We start from the raw sequence: 17976 nt of genomic DNA on the forward strand, positions 1-17976 counted from the left end.
TATTGCTACATCAGATGCTGCAAAGGAAGCTGTTTGGATAAAGAAGTTCATGACAGAACTTGCAGTAGTTCCTTCCATTGAGTCAGCAGTTTCACTTCACTATGACAACAATGGAGCAGTCATACAGGCTAAGGAACCCTGGTCTCACTAGAAATCTAAACACATAGAAAGGCACTACCACATTATCAGAAAAATAGTTGGGCAAAGGGATCCAGCCATGTAGAAAATAGCATCAACTGAAAATCCAGCTGATCCATTCACTAAGCCTTTGTCACAAGCTCAGTTAGACTGACATCTTGAGAAGATGGGTCTAAGGTATTGTAATGAATGGCTCTAGTGCTAGTGGGAGATTATTAGTAGTATGCCCTACAGCATATCATTTAGTATGTATCTTGTTTATATTTTATTAATAAAAGGCATTTTCACTTTTTCGTTTACATAATATATTTATGTGTAATAGAAAAGGTCCATTGATATTTTACTAGAAATATTATTCTTAAGTTGTTAAGAATATGAGTGACAGTAGTTCTAGAACAAAGTATCATAAATAGGTTCACAATCAAGGATACTTCTCAATAAGGACATGACTTATCCAAAAAGATTGCATTCATGTTTGTTCCTAAGTTATTTATAAGAGATATAAATAAGATGAAATAGTGAGTCTCATGCTATATAACAAACATGATAGGCACTTATACATAATAAGTAGGTCGAATCAGTGACATTTATGACAAGCACATGGAGTTTACTCTTGTCAATGTATTGTCGTAAATCATATCAGTGCATATAATCTTTAGACCTGTGATAGCACAGTTATCTTATATATAGGTGGTTTGAGTTTGATACTGCTTTCATACTTATACTGTGAATGGGTATATGGGCATGTGTTGGCTCCTACTAGTTATTTATGGAGGTAGGTGTTGATCAAGATGGAATCTGTTCCTCTAAGTAAATAGAGATAAAATCCTATGTTCATTTAATTATTCTTGATGTTTCAAGTTCCTGGCCAGGACAGATAGATTTCGTTAGAAAAGAGTTTCTAATGAGAAAATATCTTTAATCAAGAACTGGAATTAAAAGAGAACATAATATTCATAGCAAATGGGGTTTGACATAAACCATGACTCCACCTCGAATTGAGATTTTGTAACAGAGAGATTCTAGTGCATGGTAACATATGATTATAGGTTCATTTAAGGTAAACCTTATTACTGATTGGGTAGCCATGGCATGCTATGCTAGGTATTAACCATGATCTATGAGGTGCATAAAATGATTTAGAGAAATCATTTATGGTAGGAAAGAGTTCTAATGATATTAAGAGTTGATATCATGTCTCATTGCCAATTAGTGATAAGCCTAGTAAGTCGCACACATACACAAGTAATCACCAAATTAAATATGATTTAATTAATTAATTAAAGAGTTTAATTGATTAATTAAATAGGTTTGGTTTGCAATTAGATTGCAAAGTCCCTAGCATGACTTGAAACCAAATTTAGATTATTGGATGTATAGTATAAGTTAAATTTATATTTATAGTGTTTAAATATGAATTTAATGTAATGCCCCCAATGTTTGGTAGTGCGTTCTACTGTTCTTGTGACCAGTGTTGTCCGGACAGCTAGGATGCCTAGAACCACACTTAGATATAGATGAGGAGACGTAAAATAATGAAATACAAGAAAAGAAAATACAAGAAAAAAAAGGAAAAATAATAGCAATGAAATGTAACCAAGTTAAACGAGCCAAGAACCCTATCGATGGGTGACCGCACCGGGAAGTTGCGGCATAGACTGTTGACTAGCCCTGGACTGCGGGGAGCCCTGGAAAATATTTTTAGGACTCAAATAAATGTCTATTGAAGTATAAATACCATTAGAAATATCAAAGAAAAATTAATTAATTGGTACAAAAAAAAGTGAGAAATCGAGAAAACGATAAAACCCAGTGTTACCGAAAGATCAGGAATGCAACCCGAACAGGGGCATTGTGGTCATTTGACATCCCGAGTTGTCTTTTGACCTAAATGTCCATTAAAAATACATGATATTACACTTGGAAAACGTCATGAAAAATTAAATTGGTGGTACATAGTTTAAATAGCAAAAAATTAGGAGTTAAATGTGGAATTTGAAATCTTTAGAATATTAAATACTTAAATCTCCACTTAATGGTCCACTAACACCTAAAGTGGACCATTAATCTTCATTTTGGATAGCAAAAATTCACTTTCTTCAACCTCTCAAAATCCATCCGAAAATGGAAGAGAGAAGAACCTCCATTGCCGTCCACCTTGAAGCTTCATGCAAGCATGATCCAAGCCATTTTTCCACTAGCTCCCTTCACTATAATTATTCTACACCACTTGGGCAGTAGATAGGCAGCAAGAGTACCAGAGGTTCCTACCCTCCCCACCAATGTGAAACTTGTGGAAGAAATCATGGTGGGGTATGCTACAAGGCTATTGGAGCCTATTATAACTGTGGAGGCACAGGGCACTTTGCCAAGGACTGCACCAGTACTCACAGAGTTGGACCACCTCCTACTACTATAGAAGGCTCAGTTCAGAGTCCTATCACCAGAGGTTCACAATCACCCAGTAGAAGTAGAGGCAGGGGTAGAGGTAGCCCAACAGGCAGCCAAGGCACAGTGAAACAATCAGAGCAAGACAGTGCTCCAATTAGAGTCTATGTAGTGAGACAGAGAGAAGAGGCCGATACATCTGATGTTGTGGCTGGTACCTTATCAACCTTTAATCTAGATGTGTTTGTGTTATTTCATCCAGGTTCTACCCATTCTTATGTGAGTGCTAGCATCATTGATTCCATTGCTGTTCCATATACAAAAATGGACTTTGAGGTGCTAGTAACAAGTCCGCTAGGACAAGAGGTTAGGGTTAATAAAATGTATAGGGATTATCCTTTGGTAATCCAAGGATATACTTTTCTATCTGATCTCATTGAAATTCCCTTCAGAGATTATGATATCATCTTGGGCATGGATTGGTTAGCCAGGCATTACGCCATGATAGACTGTAGGTTAAAGACAGTCACTTTTGGCCTCCCTCAGTACAGTGATGTGGTAATACATGGGGAGAGGCAGCTATTTCCATCAAACATCATTTTGGCTGCCCTAGCCAGAAAAATGATTAGAAAGGGGTGTGAAGCATACTTGGCACATGTGGTAGACACCCAAGTGGGGAGTCCAGCATTGAAGGACATCCCTACAGTATATGACTTTCCAGATGTGTTTCCTGATGAATTGCCAGGATTACCTTTAGAAAAAGAGGTGCTGTTTGAAATTAATGCTATGCCTGGTGTGGATCCAATCTCCATAACACCCTATAGAATGTCACCAGCAGAGTTGAAGGAGTTAAAGGTACAGTTGCAAGAACTACTTGAAAAGGGCTTTATCCGCCCTAGTGTGTCACCTTGGGGAGTGCCAATATTGTTTGTTAAGAAGAAAGATGGTACTCTCCACTTATGTATTGACTACCGACAGTTGAATAAGGTGACAATAAAGAACAGATATCCATTGCCTCGTATTGATGATCTGTTTGATCAGTTGAAGGGTGCAGCTATATTCTCCAAAATTGATTTGCGATCTGGTTATTATCAGTTAAAGGTGCAAGAGCAGAGTATTTCAAAAACTGCTTTCAGAACTCGGTATGGCCACTATGAGTTTCTGGTAATGCCATTCGGGTTAACTAATGCTCCAGCCGCTTTTATGGATCTGATGGACACTATCTTCAGACCATATCTCGACTAATTTTTGGTGGTGTTTATTGATGATATTTTGATATATTCGAGGAATGCAGAAGAGCATGACAGACATATGTGGATTGTACTGCAGACTTTAAGGGAGAAACAACTATATGCCAAATTATCGAAATGTGAATTTTGGATGAAAGAAATCTCCTTTTTGGGATATGTTGTGTCAGCTGAAGGGATCAAGGTAGATTCCTGCAAGGTAGAAGCTATCCTTAATTGGAAGCCACCCAGGAATATCACAAAAATTTACAGTTTTCTGGGTTTAGTTGGATATTACCGTTGGTTTGTGAAAGGGTTTTCTATGTTATCTTCTCTACTGACCAAGCTGCTTCGGAAAGATGTAAAATTTCAGTGGACAGATAAATCTCAGTAGAGTTTTGATGAGTTGAAGAGGTTTTTGACTGAAGCTCCAGTCCTTACTTTACCTACCCCAGGTAAAGAATACACAGTTTATAGTGATGCTTCTCACAATGGATTAGGCTGTGTACTGATGCAAGATCGGAATGTCATTGCTTATGCATCACGCTAGCTAAAACCGCATGAGGGGAACTACCCAACACATGATTTGGAGCTAGCAGCTATTGTTTTTGCTCTGAAGATCTGGAGACACTATTTGTATGGGGAGAAATGTTACATTTACACAGATCACAAGAGCTTGAAGTACTTAGGTACCCAGAAGGAATTGAATTTGAGGCAGAGGAGATGGTTAGAACTAATTAAAGACTATGATTGCTTAATAGATTATTAGCTAGGAAAAGCAAATGTGGTGGCTGATGCCTTAAGTCGTAAGACTATGGCAAGTCTCAGAATTTCTCCTTTGTCCACGGTACATGAGTTGAAAGCACAGCATGCTAGTCTAGAGATTGATGATGAGGGACAGACAGTAGTTGCATGGCATGTACATCCAGTGTTGATTAATCAGATCAAAATGGCTACTCATAGTGATGAAAAATATCAGAAGCTACTGAAAGAAGTACAGCAAGGCAAGAAACCTGAATTCTCTATGAGAGATGATGGTTTATTGCTACATGAGGGCAGAATGTGCATTCCTAGTGATGTGGAATTGAGACAAATCATTATGAAGGAAGCACATGAGTCTCCTTTTGCTATGCACCCTGGTGGAACTAAAATGTATAGAGGGCTAAAAGAGCATTACTGGTGGATGGGTATGAAGAGGGATATAGCTGAATTTGTTTCTAAATGCCTAACTTGTTAGCAAGTAAAGGCAGAATATCAAGTTCCAGCTGGTTTGTTACATCCTTTGCCAGTACTAGAGTGAAAATGGGAACGGATAACTATGGATTTTGTGATGGGACTTCCAAGGACACAGAATGGTCATGATGCAGTATGGGTTATAGTTGATAGACTAACCAAGTCTGCTCACTTTTTGCCTGTTCGAATGGACTATAGCCTGGAAAGATTAGCCAGATTGTATATATATGAAATTGTAAAACTGCATGGAGTGCCAATATCAATTGTATCTGACAGAGATCCTAGGTTCACTTCTAGATTCTAGGGTTGTCTACAGAGAGCCCTAGGAAGTATATTGAACTTTAGCATAGCATTCCACCCATAGACAGATGGCCAATCTAAAAGGGTAATTCAGATATTGGTGGTGGATATGCTACGGGCTTGTGTGATTGAGTTTGAAGGTAGTTAGGATACACACTTGCCTTTGATTGAGTTTGCTTATAACAAAAGCTACCAATCAAGCATTGGGATGCCTCCTTATGAAGCTTTGTATGGCAGGAAGTGCAGAACTCCCCTATGTTGGGATGAAGTAGGTGAAAGAAAGATGATTGGGCCAGAAATTGTTTAGCAGACAGAGGAAAAGATCAGATGGATCAAAGATCGACTCAAGGCTGCATCAAACCATCAAAAGTCCTATGTTGATCTGAAGAGAAGAGATATTGAATATGCAGTGGGTGATAAGGTATTCCTCAAAGCTTCTCCTTAGAAGAGGATTATGAGATTTGGTAGAAAGGGGAAATTGAGTCCTCGTTTCATCAGACCATATGAGGTTCTGGAAAGAGTGGGTCCTTTGGCATATCAGTTGGCATTACCTCCGGAGCTAGAAAGGATACACAGTGTCTTCCATGTGTCCATGTTAAGGAGGTACAAGTCTAACCCATCTCATGTACTATCAGTTGAAGAGATTGAGGTAAATCCAGACCTCTCATATGAGAAAGAACCCATAGAAATTCTGGATTATGGGGTGAAACAGCTGAGGAATAAACAGATACACCTGGTTAAAGTGTTGTGGAACCATCATTCAGGCTAGGAAGCTACTTGGGAACGTGAAGAGGATATGAGGAGACAGCACCCACAGCTATTCAGAAACTGATGCCAGCTAAAATTTCGAGACAAAATATATTTTAGGGGGAGGAGAATTGTAACACCCCTATGTTCGATAGTGCGTTCTACTGTTCCTGTGACTAGTGTTGTTCGGACAGCTAGGATGCCTAGAACCACACTTAGATATAGATGAGGAGATGTAAAATAATGAAATACAAGAAAAGAAAATACAAGAAAAATAAAGGAAAAATAATAGCAATTAAATGTAACCAAGTTAAACGAGCCGAGAACCCTAGCGATGGGTGACCGCACCGGGAAGTTACGGCGTGGACCGTTGACTAGCCCTGGACCGCGGGGAACCCTGATAAATATTTTTAAGACTTAAATAAATGTCTATTGAAGTATAAATACCATTAGAAATATCAAAGAAAAATTAATTAATTAGTACAAAGAAAAGTGAGAAATCGAGAAAACGATAAAACCCGGTGTTACCGAAAAATCGGGAATGCAACCCGAACAGGGGCATTGTGGTCATTTGACACCCCGAGTTATCTTTTGACCTAAATTTCCATTAAAAATACATGATATTACACTTGGAAAATGTCATGAAAAATTAAATTGGTGGTACATAGTTTAAATAGCAAATATTGGGAGTTAAATGTGGAATTTGAAATCTTTAGAATATTAAATACTTAAATCTCCACTTAGTGGTCCACTAACACCTAAAGTGGACCATTAATCTTCAATTTGGACAGTAGGAATTCACTTTCTTCAACCTCTCAAAATCCAGCCAAAAATGGAAGAGAGAAGATCAAGTTTAGTCAAGGTTTTGAATAGTTTCCAAAGTGGTAAGTAAGTATTTTTTATGCTTGCTTCATTAAAGTTTGTGTGAATGTTATGGGTAGTTGGATTGTGGAAAGATTTTTGGAGTTTGATGTTTTAAGGGATATATATATTTTTGGCAGCCATGGAAACTCTATAAGAACAGTTTATCCTTGTATGTAAATGGTAGATTAAAGTGTTGATGAAGTGTTTATGTGTGTAGGAATAAGTTGGGTGATGTATACTAAATGTATGTGAATGTATACTTGATTTTGGAAGCTTGAAAATTTATTAAAGGAGAGGTACAATTCGGCAATGTGAAGTGTGGACGAAAATATGTTATTTCATAGTTTGGTTTATGGAATATTATTATTGAATTGTGGTACTGTTATGGCAGCATGTATATGTGTATAAGAGTTTGAGTTTGGACATGTAAATGAGCTAGGTTATGTGGCTAAATTGTTTGTAATTTGGACTTGGTAAATTCTGTACTATAAGGTGCATATTGAGTGTGATTAAAAGCTGCCAAAATGACCAACAATGTGAAGTAAAATTTGTTTAGGCTATGGTGCAAACCAGAATTGGCATGAATGTGTACCTTGGTAATGTAAATGGGTCCTTTGATGAGTGATGAATAATGTGCAATAGGGCAGTGTGTATTTTGGCTTAGAACCTTAAGTGTGTGACTCCAATTGGTCTCTTGGTATGAGACCAATTGGAGGTGAAATTAGGCACAAAAAGTGCCAACATTCATGAAGGAAGCTTACCAAAATTCTGCTTGAAAAGTAAATTGAAGAATGACCAAATTCGGATTAGTGCATTTAAGGCCTGAAAATTGACCATTTGGGAAGCAGTTAGTGTTTTAGCCATAACTCACTCAAAACAGGTCCAATTGACCTGAAATTTTTACCATGAATAATTGAGACATATATATACAAGTCTTATGAAGACACCAAAGCCTAGAAATGACCATAAGAAAGTCAAACAGCTTGCACAAGTTCCGGTCAAAAAACTGGCCGAACCTAAAATGACCTAAAGTGACCAATTTTGGTACATTCTGACCAGCAATAGTAAAATGACCATAACTTGGTCTAGTAAACTCAGAATGATCTGAAATTTTGCCCCACGTACAATAAGACATGGGTCTACAAGTTTTTAGTTTTGACCGAAACCCAAAAACTGAGGAAACTAGGTCATCCGGCTAGGTCAAATTGGTATACCGAAATTCGACAAATTGCAATAAAACGCAATATACATGGAAATGAATTTGGTAACATGTACTAATACTAAAAGGCTATTAAATATGACATATTGATAACACTAAAACCTAATTCACCTTGAATGCATCGAAGGTCAACATCTTAAGTTGACTAAGGAAATAATAGAATGAATTAATTATTAAGCATTATCGTTAGAGACAGTTTAAATGAGTACTGAAACACTTCAAATTGTGTTTCTCAGTTAGCAAAGACTCAGGGAAGGGGAAGGAAACACTGAGTAAGAGCCAAGAGACAGTTATCAGAGGTTTGTGCACAATAGTTATTTCTTTTGAATTTTTCAATTGAAATAAATTACGACTATTTATATATTATTGTTTTAAATTGTGGAAATGTGTTTGAATGGATACTTATTGCTTGGAAAGCATTGTAAATGGTTTGAAACTGTGAAAAATTGTTTGAATGATATTTGATGGATACTTATTGATTGAAAAGCATTGTAAATGGTTTGAAACCACAACTATCATGTATATTGATTGAATTCCTCGCTAGCTTATCTAGTGAAACGAATTGAATTACCTCTCTGGCTGAAGTGTTGAGATGTGTGCCTGTTGAGGATGAATAGAATGAGTACTCATATTATTGCTATCTAGCTATGTTATTCCTCATTAGCGATCGGCTTTTGGGACGAATTGAATTCCTCATTAGCCATCGGCTTTTGGGACGAATTGAACTTTGGAACATGATTAAGCTGTGTGTGATTTATTGATATGTATTGTAAGATTGTGAAATGGTTTAAATTCTTATTGACATTCACTGTCTTTTGAATTTAACTATGTTTTGATTTATTGAGATTTATTGTAATATTGTGAAATGGAGTTTAAATTCTTATTGACATTCACTGTCTTTGAATTTAACTATGGTTTTAAGTATCCACTATTTATATGACTTATGATTTGTATTTTAAAATTGTATTTAATTAATGTTGTGCACCACTGAGACAATGGCTCAGCGATAGCTTTCATTACTGTCGCAGGTAAACAGACTAACAGGGCAACAAACTAGGCTGCTAGTGCTTCAGTGAGAGATCATCGGGTATATTAAGTATACCATATTCTGCATTTTGTATTATAATGTATGTTCACTGTATGTATATAGTGTTCTTTTGAGCAGTTGTAAATTAAAATTGTACATTGAAGTTGTAAAATAAATTGTGAATTATTTTGGCTTGTAAAATTTGTACTATATTTCTTTTATCTCAGCCTTTGAAAATACTGAAAAATTATTGTGGATTTGAGTTGAGAAACATATTGTGTTGATTAAATGTTGGAGTTTGAGATTAAGGATTATATTTGAAGTGCCTTTTTACAGGTTTTTGAAGAACTGTTTTATTCAAAATACATATGGCACTTCACTAAAATTTTTACAGAAATTCCTAATAATTCAAAAATGTTAGTTGTTTCCCTTCAGTTCGAAAAATTTTAACACCTGTAAATAGTGCTCACCACTGTAAAAAAGAAGTAAGAAAAATTTTAAAATCCCTTGTAGTGTATTTAATGGATTATCAGTGGACGAAGTTGGTAATTCATTAGGTATACTACGGGATCATGTTATACCTTACAGTGGGGTAGGGTGTAACATTTAATGATTGAGAAATTAATTAATAAAGATTAATTAATTAATTTATATTTGATATAAATTGATTAGAAGAAGAGAAATAATTATTTTGGGTTGAGAACTCAAAATTAAAACACAGGGGCATTTTGGTCATTTCACAGGATGACATGTGGCACCATGAGATGGTGACACATGGCACTACACATAAGCTTACCAAATGTCTTTTAATCATGTAAGATGATTAAAATTAAAATTAAATATAGCTTTGACACTTGGCACAATGTGATTGGGTCAATTAAACCTAGAGCCAATTAGAAGGTGACATGTGGCAAGGATTTTAAGTGGTGACCTAGCTATATAAGTGTTGTTATGACCTAGCTGCTGCCTTTCTTTTTGCGCCACCACCTTGGACACCTCTCCCTTCTCTTCTTCTTCATCTCTCATCAATTCAGAGAGATTAGCAAACAATCTCTTGAATTAAAAATACTAAAAATTGTTTCTAGTGTTTTGTTTACATATCTAATCTCTCAAAAAGAAAAACTTGATTTTCTAATTCATAGAAAAAGCTTTAGAAGTTGTTCAAGGGTTGCCATTGGTGATCTTGGTGTGGACAAGCAAGAGGGATAACATCTGGTGTCCTAAAGACACATCCCAAAGGTGCAAAACACACTGTGGTGCATCAAGATGTTAGTGCACTTGTTCTTGATCTAATATAGGGTTCTTAAAATTAATGTGATTAATTTTAAAATCTTAAATGGCAAATGTAGATCCAAAAATATATTAAAAGAGTTTTAATATACTGTTTATCATTGAAATCAAATAGATAAAAATAAATCTTGCATGATGCATGTGACCCATGGTGAAAAATTTTTAAATTCAATGATATAAACTTGTGTTTTCATGCTTCCGCTCCTTCAAACACGTAATCAGGCATAATGCCATGAGTGCGGGCATAAAGCCATGAATATATGCATAAAGCCTTTCGCAGTACTGCTAAAATAATACACTATTGACATGCCAATCTATCCAATCTAACACACATTTCTAGGCGATACATGGGTACATATTACCATTAATTATTCATAAGTTTTATTATTTCATTATAAGTTATAATTATAATTTCTAGCATTTTAATCTTTTTCATAATAGAAACATAAATCTCTAAGTCTAATATTTACATAATTTATGCCTTCATCGTAATTTATATATTCATTATATTATCCATAATGATCACAATTCAAAATGATGGTTCACATGTACCATTATATTGAAAACATTTTTCCTTTCTCATTTATACATTCGAAAATTTACTTATGTAATTACAAATTTTATATTTCAAGTTGAATTACTAATATTTTAGGAATTCTATTTGTGATGGGCATATAAGCCCTAACTACTTATTCACATCAATTAGGCGACTTACTTTTCATGTTTCAAGCAATCCATGAACATTTCATGGATTTCAAATTTATGACCTTAATTTTCCTCTAACAATTTTGACTAAGATGCATAGTCCACATTTGTCATACAATTCTAAGCATTTAAGCTTAGAATTGGTTTTAGGTCTTCATCTTAATTTGCTAATCATTTTGATTACTATTCACCTTACTAGTCAATGAAAATGTTGACTTTTTCATACTTAATGGATATGTTAGTTCTAATTGCACCAAGATCCCACATTTTGAGTTTTACATTTATTAGTATTAATTGCCAATTGCAATTTAATGTCCCCTAGATGCATTTCTAAATTTTCTGTTTTGATTATCTAAGTTTACTGTTCCATTGGACAATTCTACAGTAGAAACTGGGCTAACTTTTCTTCATCAAAGTTATTCCTTACTGTGTCTTCTTTAATTCCCATTTAGAATCACTCCAATTGGAGTTTTGTAGCTCAAGTATGTCCTAAATACCATAACTGGCTTGAAAGGGTAGTAACCAGAATTTTTTGATAGAATCCATTTTGACAGTTTTGGTGTCCTGAGTTTGGTGAGCAATTTCATTAAGTTTTGGTCAGACTTTGGAGTTATGTCCCTCATGAAAGTTTTCCTAAATTGTCTAAGCTTTCCATTGATATAAATTTCAGGTCAATTGGACATTTCTACAGTGAGTTATGACCAAATGAATGAACATTGTTCATTTGGTCATTTTGCAAAGGTGGAATTGGTGCTACCGAAATTTGGTCAATTTTTAGGGCATCCTAAGTTTGTTTTCTGGACAGGTTTCCTTCATCAAAGTTGTACCATTATGTGTCTAATTTCATGTCCAATTGGCCTTGCACCAATTGAGCCTACACAACTCAAGTTATAGCTGCTCAAACTTGCTGGATTCACATCTAGACCTACAGGTCACTCAAGGCCGCACCTCTAACTTCACCTCCCATGGTACAATTCACTTCATATCCTACTCAAACACAACCAAATGGTCACTAATTGACCATTAGAACTTTTTTTCATGGCTACATGAGCAAAATCATAAATTTGTTACCCAAACCCTAACTTTCAATTCTAGGTTCACCCAACACTCATTAAATTAAGCAAACTAATCAATTCCTAATTTATGTTTACACATCAATCACCATTTCTAAGCCTTTCAAATCCATCAAAACTATCAAACTACCATTCCCATAAAGCTGGCTAAAAATCCAATTCTTCATTCATGCATCATTTATATCATTTTTCATGAATTTCACCTTCCTTCAATGTAACACCCCTATGTTCGGTAGTGCGTTCTGCTTTTCTGGTGACCAGTGTTGTCCGGATAGCTAAGATGCCTAGAACTATACTTAGATATGGATGAGGAGATAGAAAATAATGAAATACAAGAAAAGAAAATACAAAAAAAGGGAGAAATAATAGTAATGAAATGTAACTAAGTTAAACGAGCTGAAAACCCTGGTGATGGGTGACCGTACCGAGAAGTTGCGGCGTGGACTGTTGACTAGCCCTGAACCACGGGGAACCCTGGAAAATATTTTTAAGACATAATTAAAGACCTATTAAAGTATAAATATCATTAGAAATATCAAAGAAAAATTAATTAATTACTACAAAGAAAAATAAGAAATCAAGAAAATGACAAAACTCTGTGTTACCGAAAAATTGGGAATGCAACCCGAACAGGCGCATTGTGGTCATTTCACACCCCGAGTTATCTTTTGACCTAAATGTCCATTAAAAATAAATGATGTTACACTTGGAAAATGTCATAAAAAATTAAATTGGTGGTACCTAAATTAAATAGCAAAAGATAGGAGTTAAATGTAGGAATTTGGGAACTTTAGAATAAAGAAACATTAAAATGTAAGTAGTATGCCCTAGAGCATATCATTTAGTATGTATCTTATACATATTTTATTAATAAAAGGCATTTTCACTTTTTCGTTTACATAATATATTTATGTGTAATAGAAAAGGTCCATTGATATTTTGTTAGAAATATTATTCTTAAGTTGTTAAGAATATGAGTGACAATATTTATATCACAAAGTATCATAAATAGGTTCACAATCGAGGATACTTCATAATAAGGACATGACTTATCCAGAAAGATTGTATTCATGTTTGTTCCCAAGTTATTTATATGAGATATAAATAAGATGGAATGGTGAGTCTCATGCCATATAACAAACATGATAGGCACTTATATATGATAAGTAGGCCGAACCAGTGACACTTATGACAAGCACATGGAGTTTACTCTTGTCAATGTTTTGTCATAAATCATATCAGTGCATATAATATTCAGACCTGAGATAGCATAGTTATCTTATATATAGGTAGTTTGAGTTTGATACTACTTTCATACTTGTACTGTGTATGGGTATATGGGCATGTGTTGGCTCCTACTAGTTATGTATGGAGGTAGGTGTTGATCAAGATGGAATCTGTTCCTCTAAGTAAATAAAGATAAAATCCTATGTTCATTTAATTGTTCTTGACGTTTTAAGTTCCTGGCCAGGACAGATAGATTTATTCAAAAAAGAGTTTCTGATGAGAAAATCTTTTTAATCAACTACTGGAATTAAAGGAGAACATAATATACATAGCAAATGGGGTTTGACATAAACCATGACTCCAGCTTGAGTTGGGATTTTGTAACAGAGAGATTCTAGTGCATGGTAACATATGATTATAGGTTCATTTAAGGTAAACCTTATTACTAATTGGGTGTCCATGGCATGCTATGCTAGGTGTTAACCATGGTCTATGAGGTGCATAAAATGATTTAGAGAAATCATTTATGGTAAGAAAGAGTTCTGATGATATTAAGAGTTGATATCATGTCTCATTGCCAATTAGTGATGAGCCTAGTAAGTCACACACATACACAAATAATTACCTAATTAAATATGATTTAATTAATTAATTAAAGAGTTTAATTGATTAATTAAATAGATTTGGTTTGCAATTAGATTGCAAAGTCCCTAGCATGACTCGAAACCAAATATAGATTATTGGATGTATAGTATAAGTTAAATTTATATTTAAAGTATTTAAATATGAATTTAATTAATGAGAAATTAATTAATAGAGATTAATTAATTTATTTATATTTGATATAAATTAATTAGAAGAAGAGAAATAATTATTTTGGATTAAGAACTCAAAATTAAGACACAGGGGCATTTTGGTCATTTTGCAGTGTGACACGTGGTACCATGAGATGGTGACATATGGCATTACACATAAGCTTGGAAAATGTCTTTTAATCATGTAAGATGGTTAAAATTAAGATTAAATATAGGTTTAACACTTGGCACAATGTGATTGGGCCACTTAAACCTAGAGCTAATCAAAGGGTGACATGTGGCAAGGGTTTAATGTGTTAACCTAGCTATATAAGTGTTGTTATAAGAAAATAAAATACAACCAGCAGCCACTCCTCCTTTGTCATGCCATTTTGAGGCTCTCCATTTATTCTTCTTCATCTCTCATCAATTCAAAAAGATTAGCCATCAATCTCTTGAATTAAGAACACTAGAAATTGTTTCTAGTGTCCTGTTTACATCTCTAATCTCTTAAAAGGCATAACTTGAATTTCTAATTAATGGAAAAAGCTTTACAAGCTGTTCAAGGGTAGCCATAGGTGTTCTTGGTGTGGACAAGCTAGAGGGACAACATCTGGTGTCCTTAAGATGAATCTCAAAGGCACAGATACGCTGCAGTGCATCAAGGGGTTAGTGTAATCGTTCTTGATTTAATCTAGGGTTCTAAAATTAATCTGATGAATTTAAAAATCTTAAATGGAAAATACAGATCCAAAAACATATTAAAAGAGTTTTAATATGTTTTTTATCATTGAAATCAAGTAGATAAAAATAAATCTTGCATGATGCATGTGACCCTAGGTTAAAATTTTTTAATTCAATGATATAAACTTGTGTTTTTCAGGCTTTTGTTCCTTCAATTAGTATCAAAGCCACTATATTTGCCATTTAGATTGTTGATTGTTGTAAAATAAATTGTAAATTATTTTGGTTTGTAAATATTGTGATATATATTTCTTTTATCTCAGCCTTTGAAAACACTAAAAAATTATTGTGAATTTGAGTTGACAAATGTTGAGAAACATATTGTGTTGATTAAATGTTGGAGTTTGAGATTGAGAAATATATTTGAAATGCTTTTTTAAAGGTTTTTGAAGAACTGTTTTATTCAAAATACAGATGGCACTCTGCCAAAATTTTTACAAAAATTGCTAATAATTTAAATGTGTTAGCTGTTTCACTTCAGTTCAAAAAAAAAATTTTTAACACCTATAAATAGTGCTCACCACTATAAAAAAAAGTAAGAAAAGTTTTAAAATCCCTTGTAGTGTATTTAATGGGTTATCTGTAGATGAAGTTGGTAATTCATTAGGTATACTATGGGATCATGTTATGCCTGACAGAGGGGTAGGGTGTGACATGTTTAAGTGGTATCAGAGCTAGTTTTTTAAATTCTATTTTCACTTGTAATTTGAATATTCTTTCTTCATAGTACAACTGCTCAATGTCATTGTTTGATACATACAGTACATTACACTATAAAAATGCACTAACGGGATGAAATCTCCTTGTGTTATTTGTTCAGGAGGTTTAAGATCCTCGCATTGACTGTGAAAGAGGGTGATCATTCATTCGATCATTCTATAGAGGCTGAGGTGCAAGGGGATGCCCCAGCCCTACACAATGTCAGTGGATCAGTAGGGCCAGCCCCCTCAATACCACAGTTTTCTGCTCAGTTCGCTCAGCAAATGGCTGCAATGTTCCAACAAATGGCTGGTAATATGCCTACTCAACTGCCACTACAAACACCAGTGGTACAACCATAGTCTTCTGCTAGGCAGTATGATAAATTATTGAAATATGGGGCTATTGAGTTCAAGGGGACAGTAGATCCTCTAGAGGCACAACAGTGGTTAGAGAGAATGGATAGGGTGTTCAAGAAGCTACATTGTACAAAGGAGCTCAGATTTGGATTTTCAGTGTCTCTGCTACAGGGGGATGCATATGACTGGTGGAAAACCATTCCCCATAGTCTGGTAGAACCTTCAGTGCTAACATGAAATGATTTTCTATTGGAGTTTAGATAAAAATATGTCCCTGAGGCTTATGTGGACCAGAAGCTGCAAGAGTTCCTAAGTTTGAAATAGGGGAGTAGATCGGTGGCTGAATATAAAAGGAAATTTTCCCACCTGAGCCATTATGCAGTAAGTCTACTTGCTACCAGCAGGAAGAGATGTAAGAGGTTTGAAACTGGCTTGAAGCCCCGTATCAGATTACAAGTGGTCGGATTCAAACATAATAACTTTTCTGAACTTATTTCTCAAGCACTAGAATTAGAAAGAATTGAATCTGAAGTGGCCCCTGTGAAAAAGAAATCAGAGAATACAGAAAAAGAGGGAAAGTCAGTAGAACGGAGTTCTAGTTGTCCTACTGGAAAGAGGAAGAACCATGGGGGACACAGCAGGGGTGGTACGAAGTCTGGTAGGGGAAGGTTTTCCGGACAGAAACCTCTTTTATCTGGTCAGCAGAGTACCAGAAGTTCCTACCCTCCCCTCCAATGTGAAACTTGTGGAAGAAATCATGGTGGGTTGTGCTACAAGGCTATAGGAGCCTGTTATAACTGTGGAGGTACAAGGCACTTTGCCAAAGACTACACCAGTACTCGCAGAGTTGGACCACCTCCTACTACTGCTGAAGGGTCAGTTCAGAGCCCTGTCACCAGAGGTTCACAACCACCTAGTAGAGGTAGAGGCAGGGGTAGAGGTAACCTAGCAGGCAGCAAAGGCACAATGAATCAGTCAGAGCAAGGCAGTGCTCCAGTCAGAGTCTATGCAATGAGACAGAGAGAAGAGGCCGAGACATCTGATATTGTGGCTGGTACCTTCTCAACTTTTAATCAAGATGTGTTTGTGTTATTTGATCCGGGTTCTGCCTATTCTTATGTGAGTGCTAGCATCATTTATTGCATTGCTGTTCCATGTACAAAAATGGACTTTGAGGTGCTAGTAACAAGTTCGCTAGAACAAGAGGTCAGGGTTAATAGTGTGACACCCTACCCCTCTGTAAGGCATAACATGATCCCGTAGTATACCTAATGAATTACCAACTCCGTCTACTGATAACCCATTAAATACACTACAAGGGATTTTAAAAACTTTTCTTACTTCTTTTACAGTGGTGAGCACAATTTACAGGTGTTAAAAACCTTTTTGAACTGAAGTGATAGAACTAACACATTTGAATTATTTGGAATTTCTGTAAAAATGTAACACCCCTATATTCGGTAGTGCGTTCTACTGTTCCGGTGACCAGTGTTGCCCGGACAGCTAGGATGCCTAGAATTACACTTCGATATGAGTGAGAAGACATAAAATAATGAAATACAAGAAAAGAAAATACAAGAATAACAAGGGAAAAATAATAGCAAAGAAATGTAACCAAGTTAAGCGAGCCGAAAACCCTAACGATGGGTGACCGCACCGGGAAGTCACGGCGTGGACCGTTGACTAGGCCTGAACCACGGGGAACCCTGGAAAATATTTTTAGGACATAAAGAAACATCAATTGAAGTATAAATACCATTAGAAATACCAAAGAAAAATTAATTAATTAGTACAAAGAAAAGTGAGAAATCGAAAAACGGACAAAACCCAGTGTTACCGAAAAATCGGGAATGCAACCCGAACAGGGGCATTGTGGTCATTTGACACCCCGAGTTGTCTTTTGACCTAAATGTCCATTAAAAATACATGATATTACACTTGGA

The sequence above is a fragment of the Hevea brasiliensis genome, chromosome 8 (assembly GCF_030052815.1).
Source record: "Hevea brasiliensis isolate MT/VB/25A 57/8 chromosome 8, ASM3005281v1, whole genome shotgun sequence".
NCBI classification, from domain to species: domain Eukaryota; kingdom Viridiplantae; phylum Streptophyta; class Magnoliopsida; order Malpighiales; family Euphorbiaceae; genus Hevea; species Hevea brasiliensis.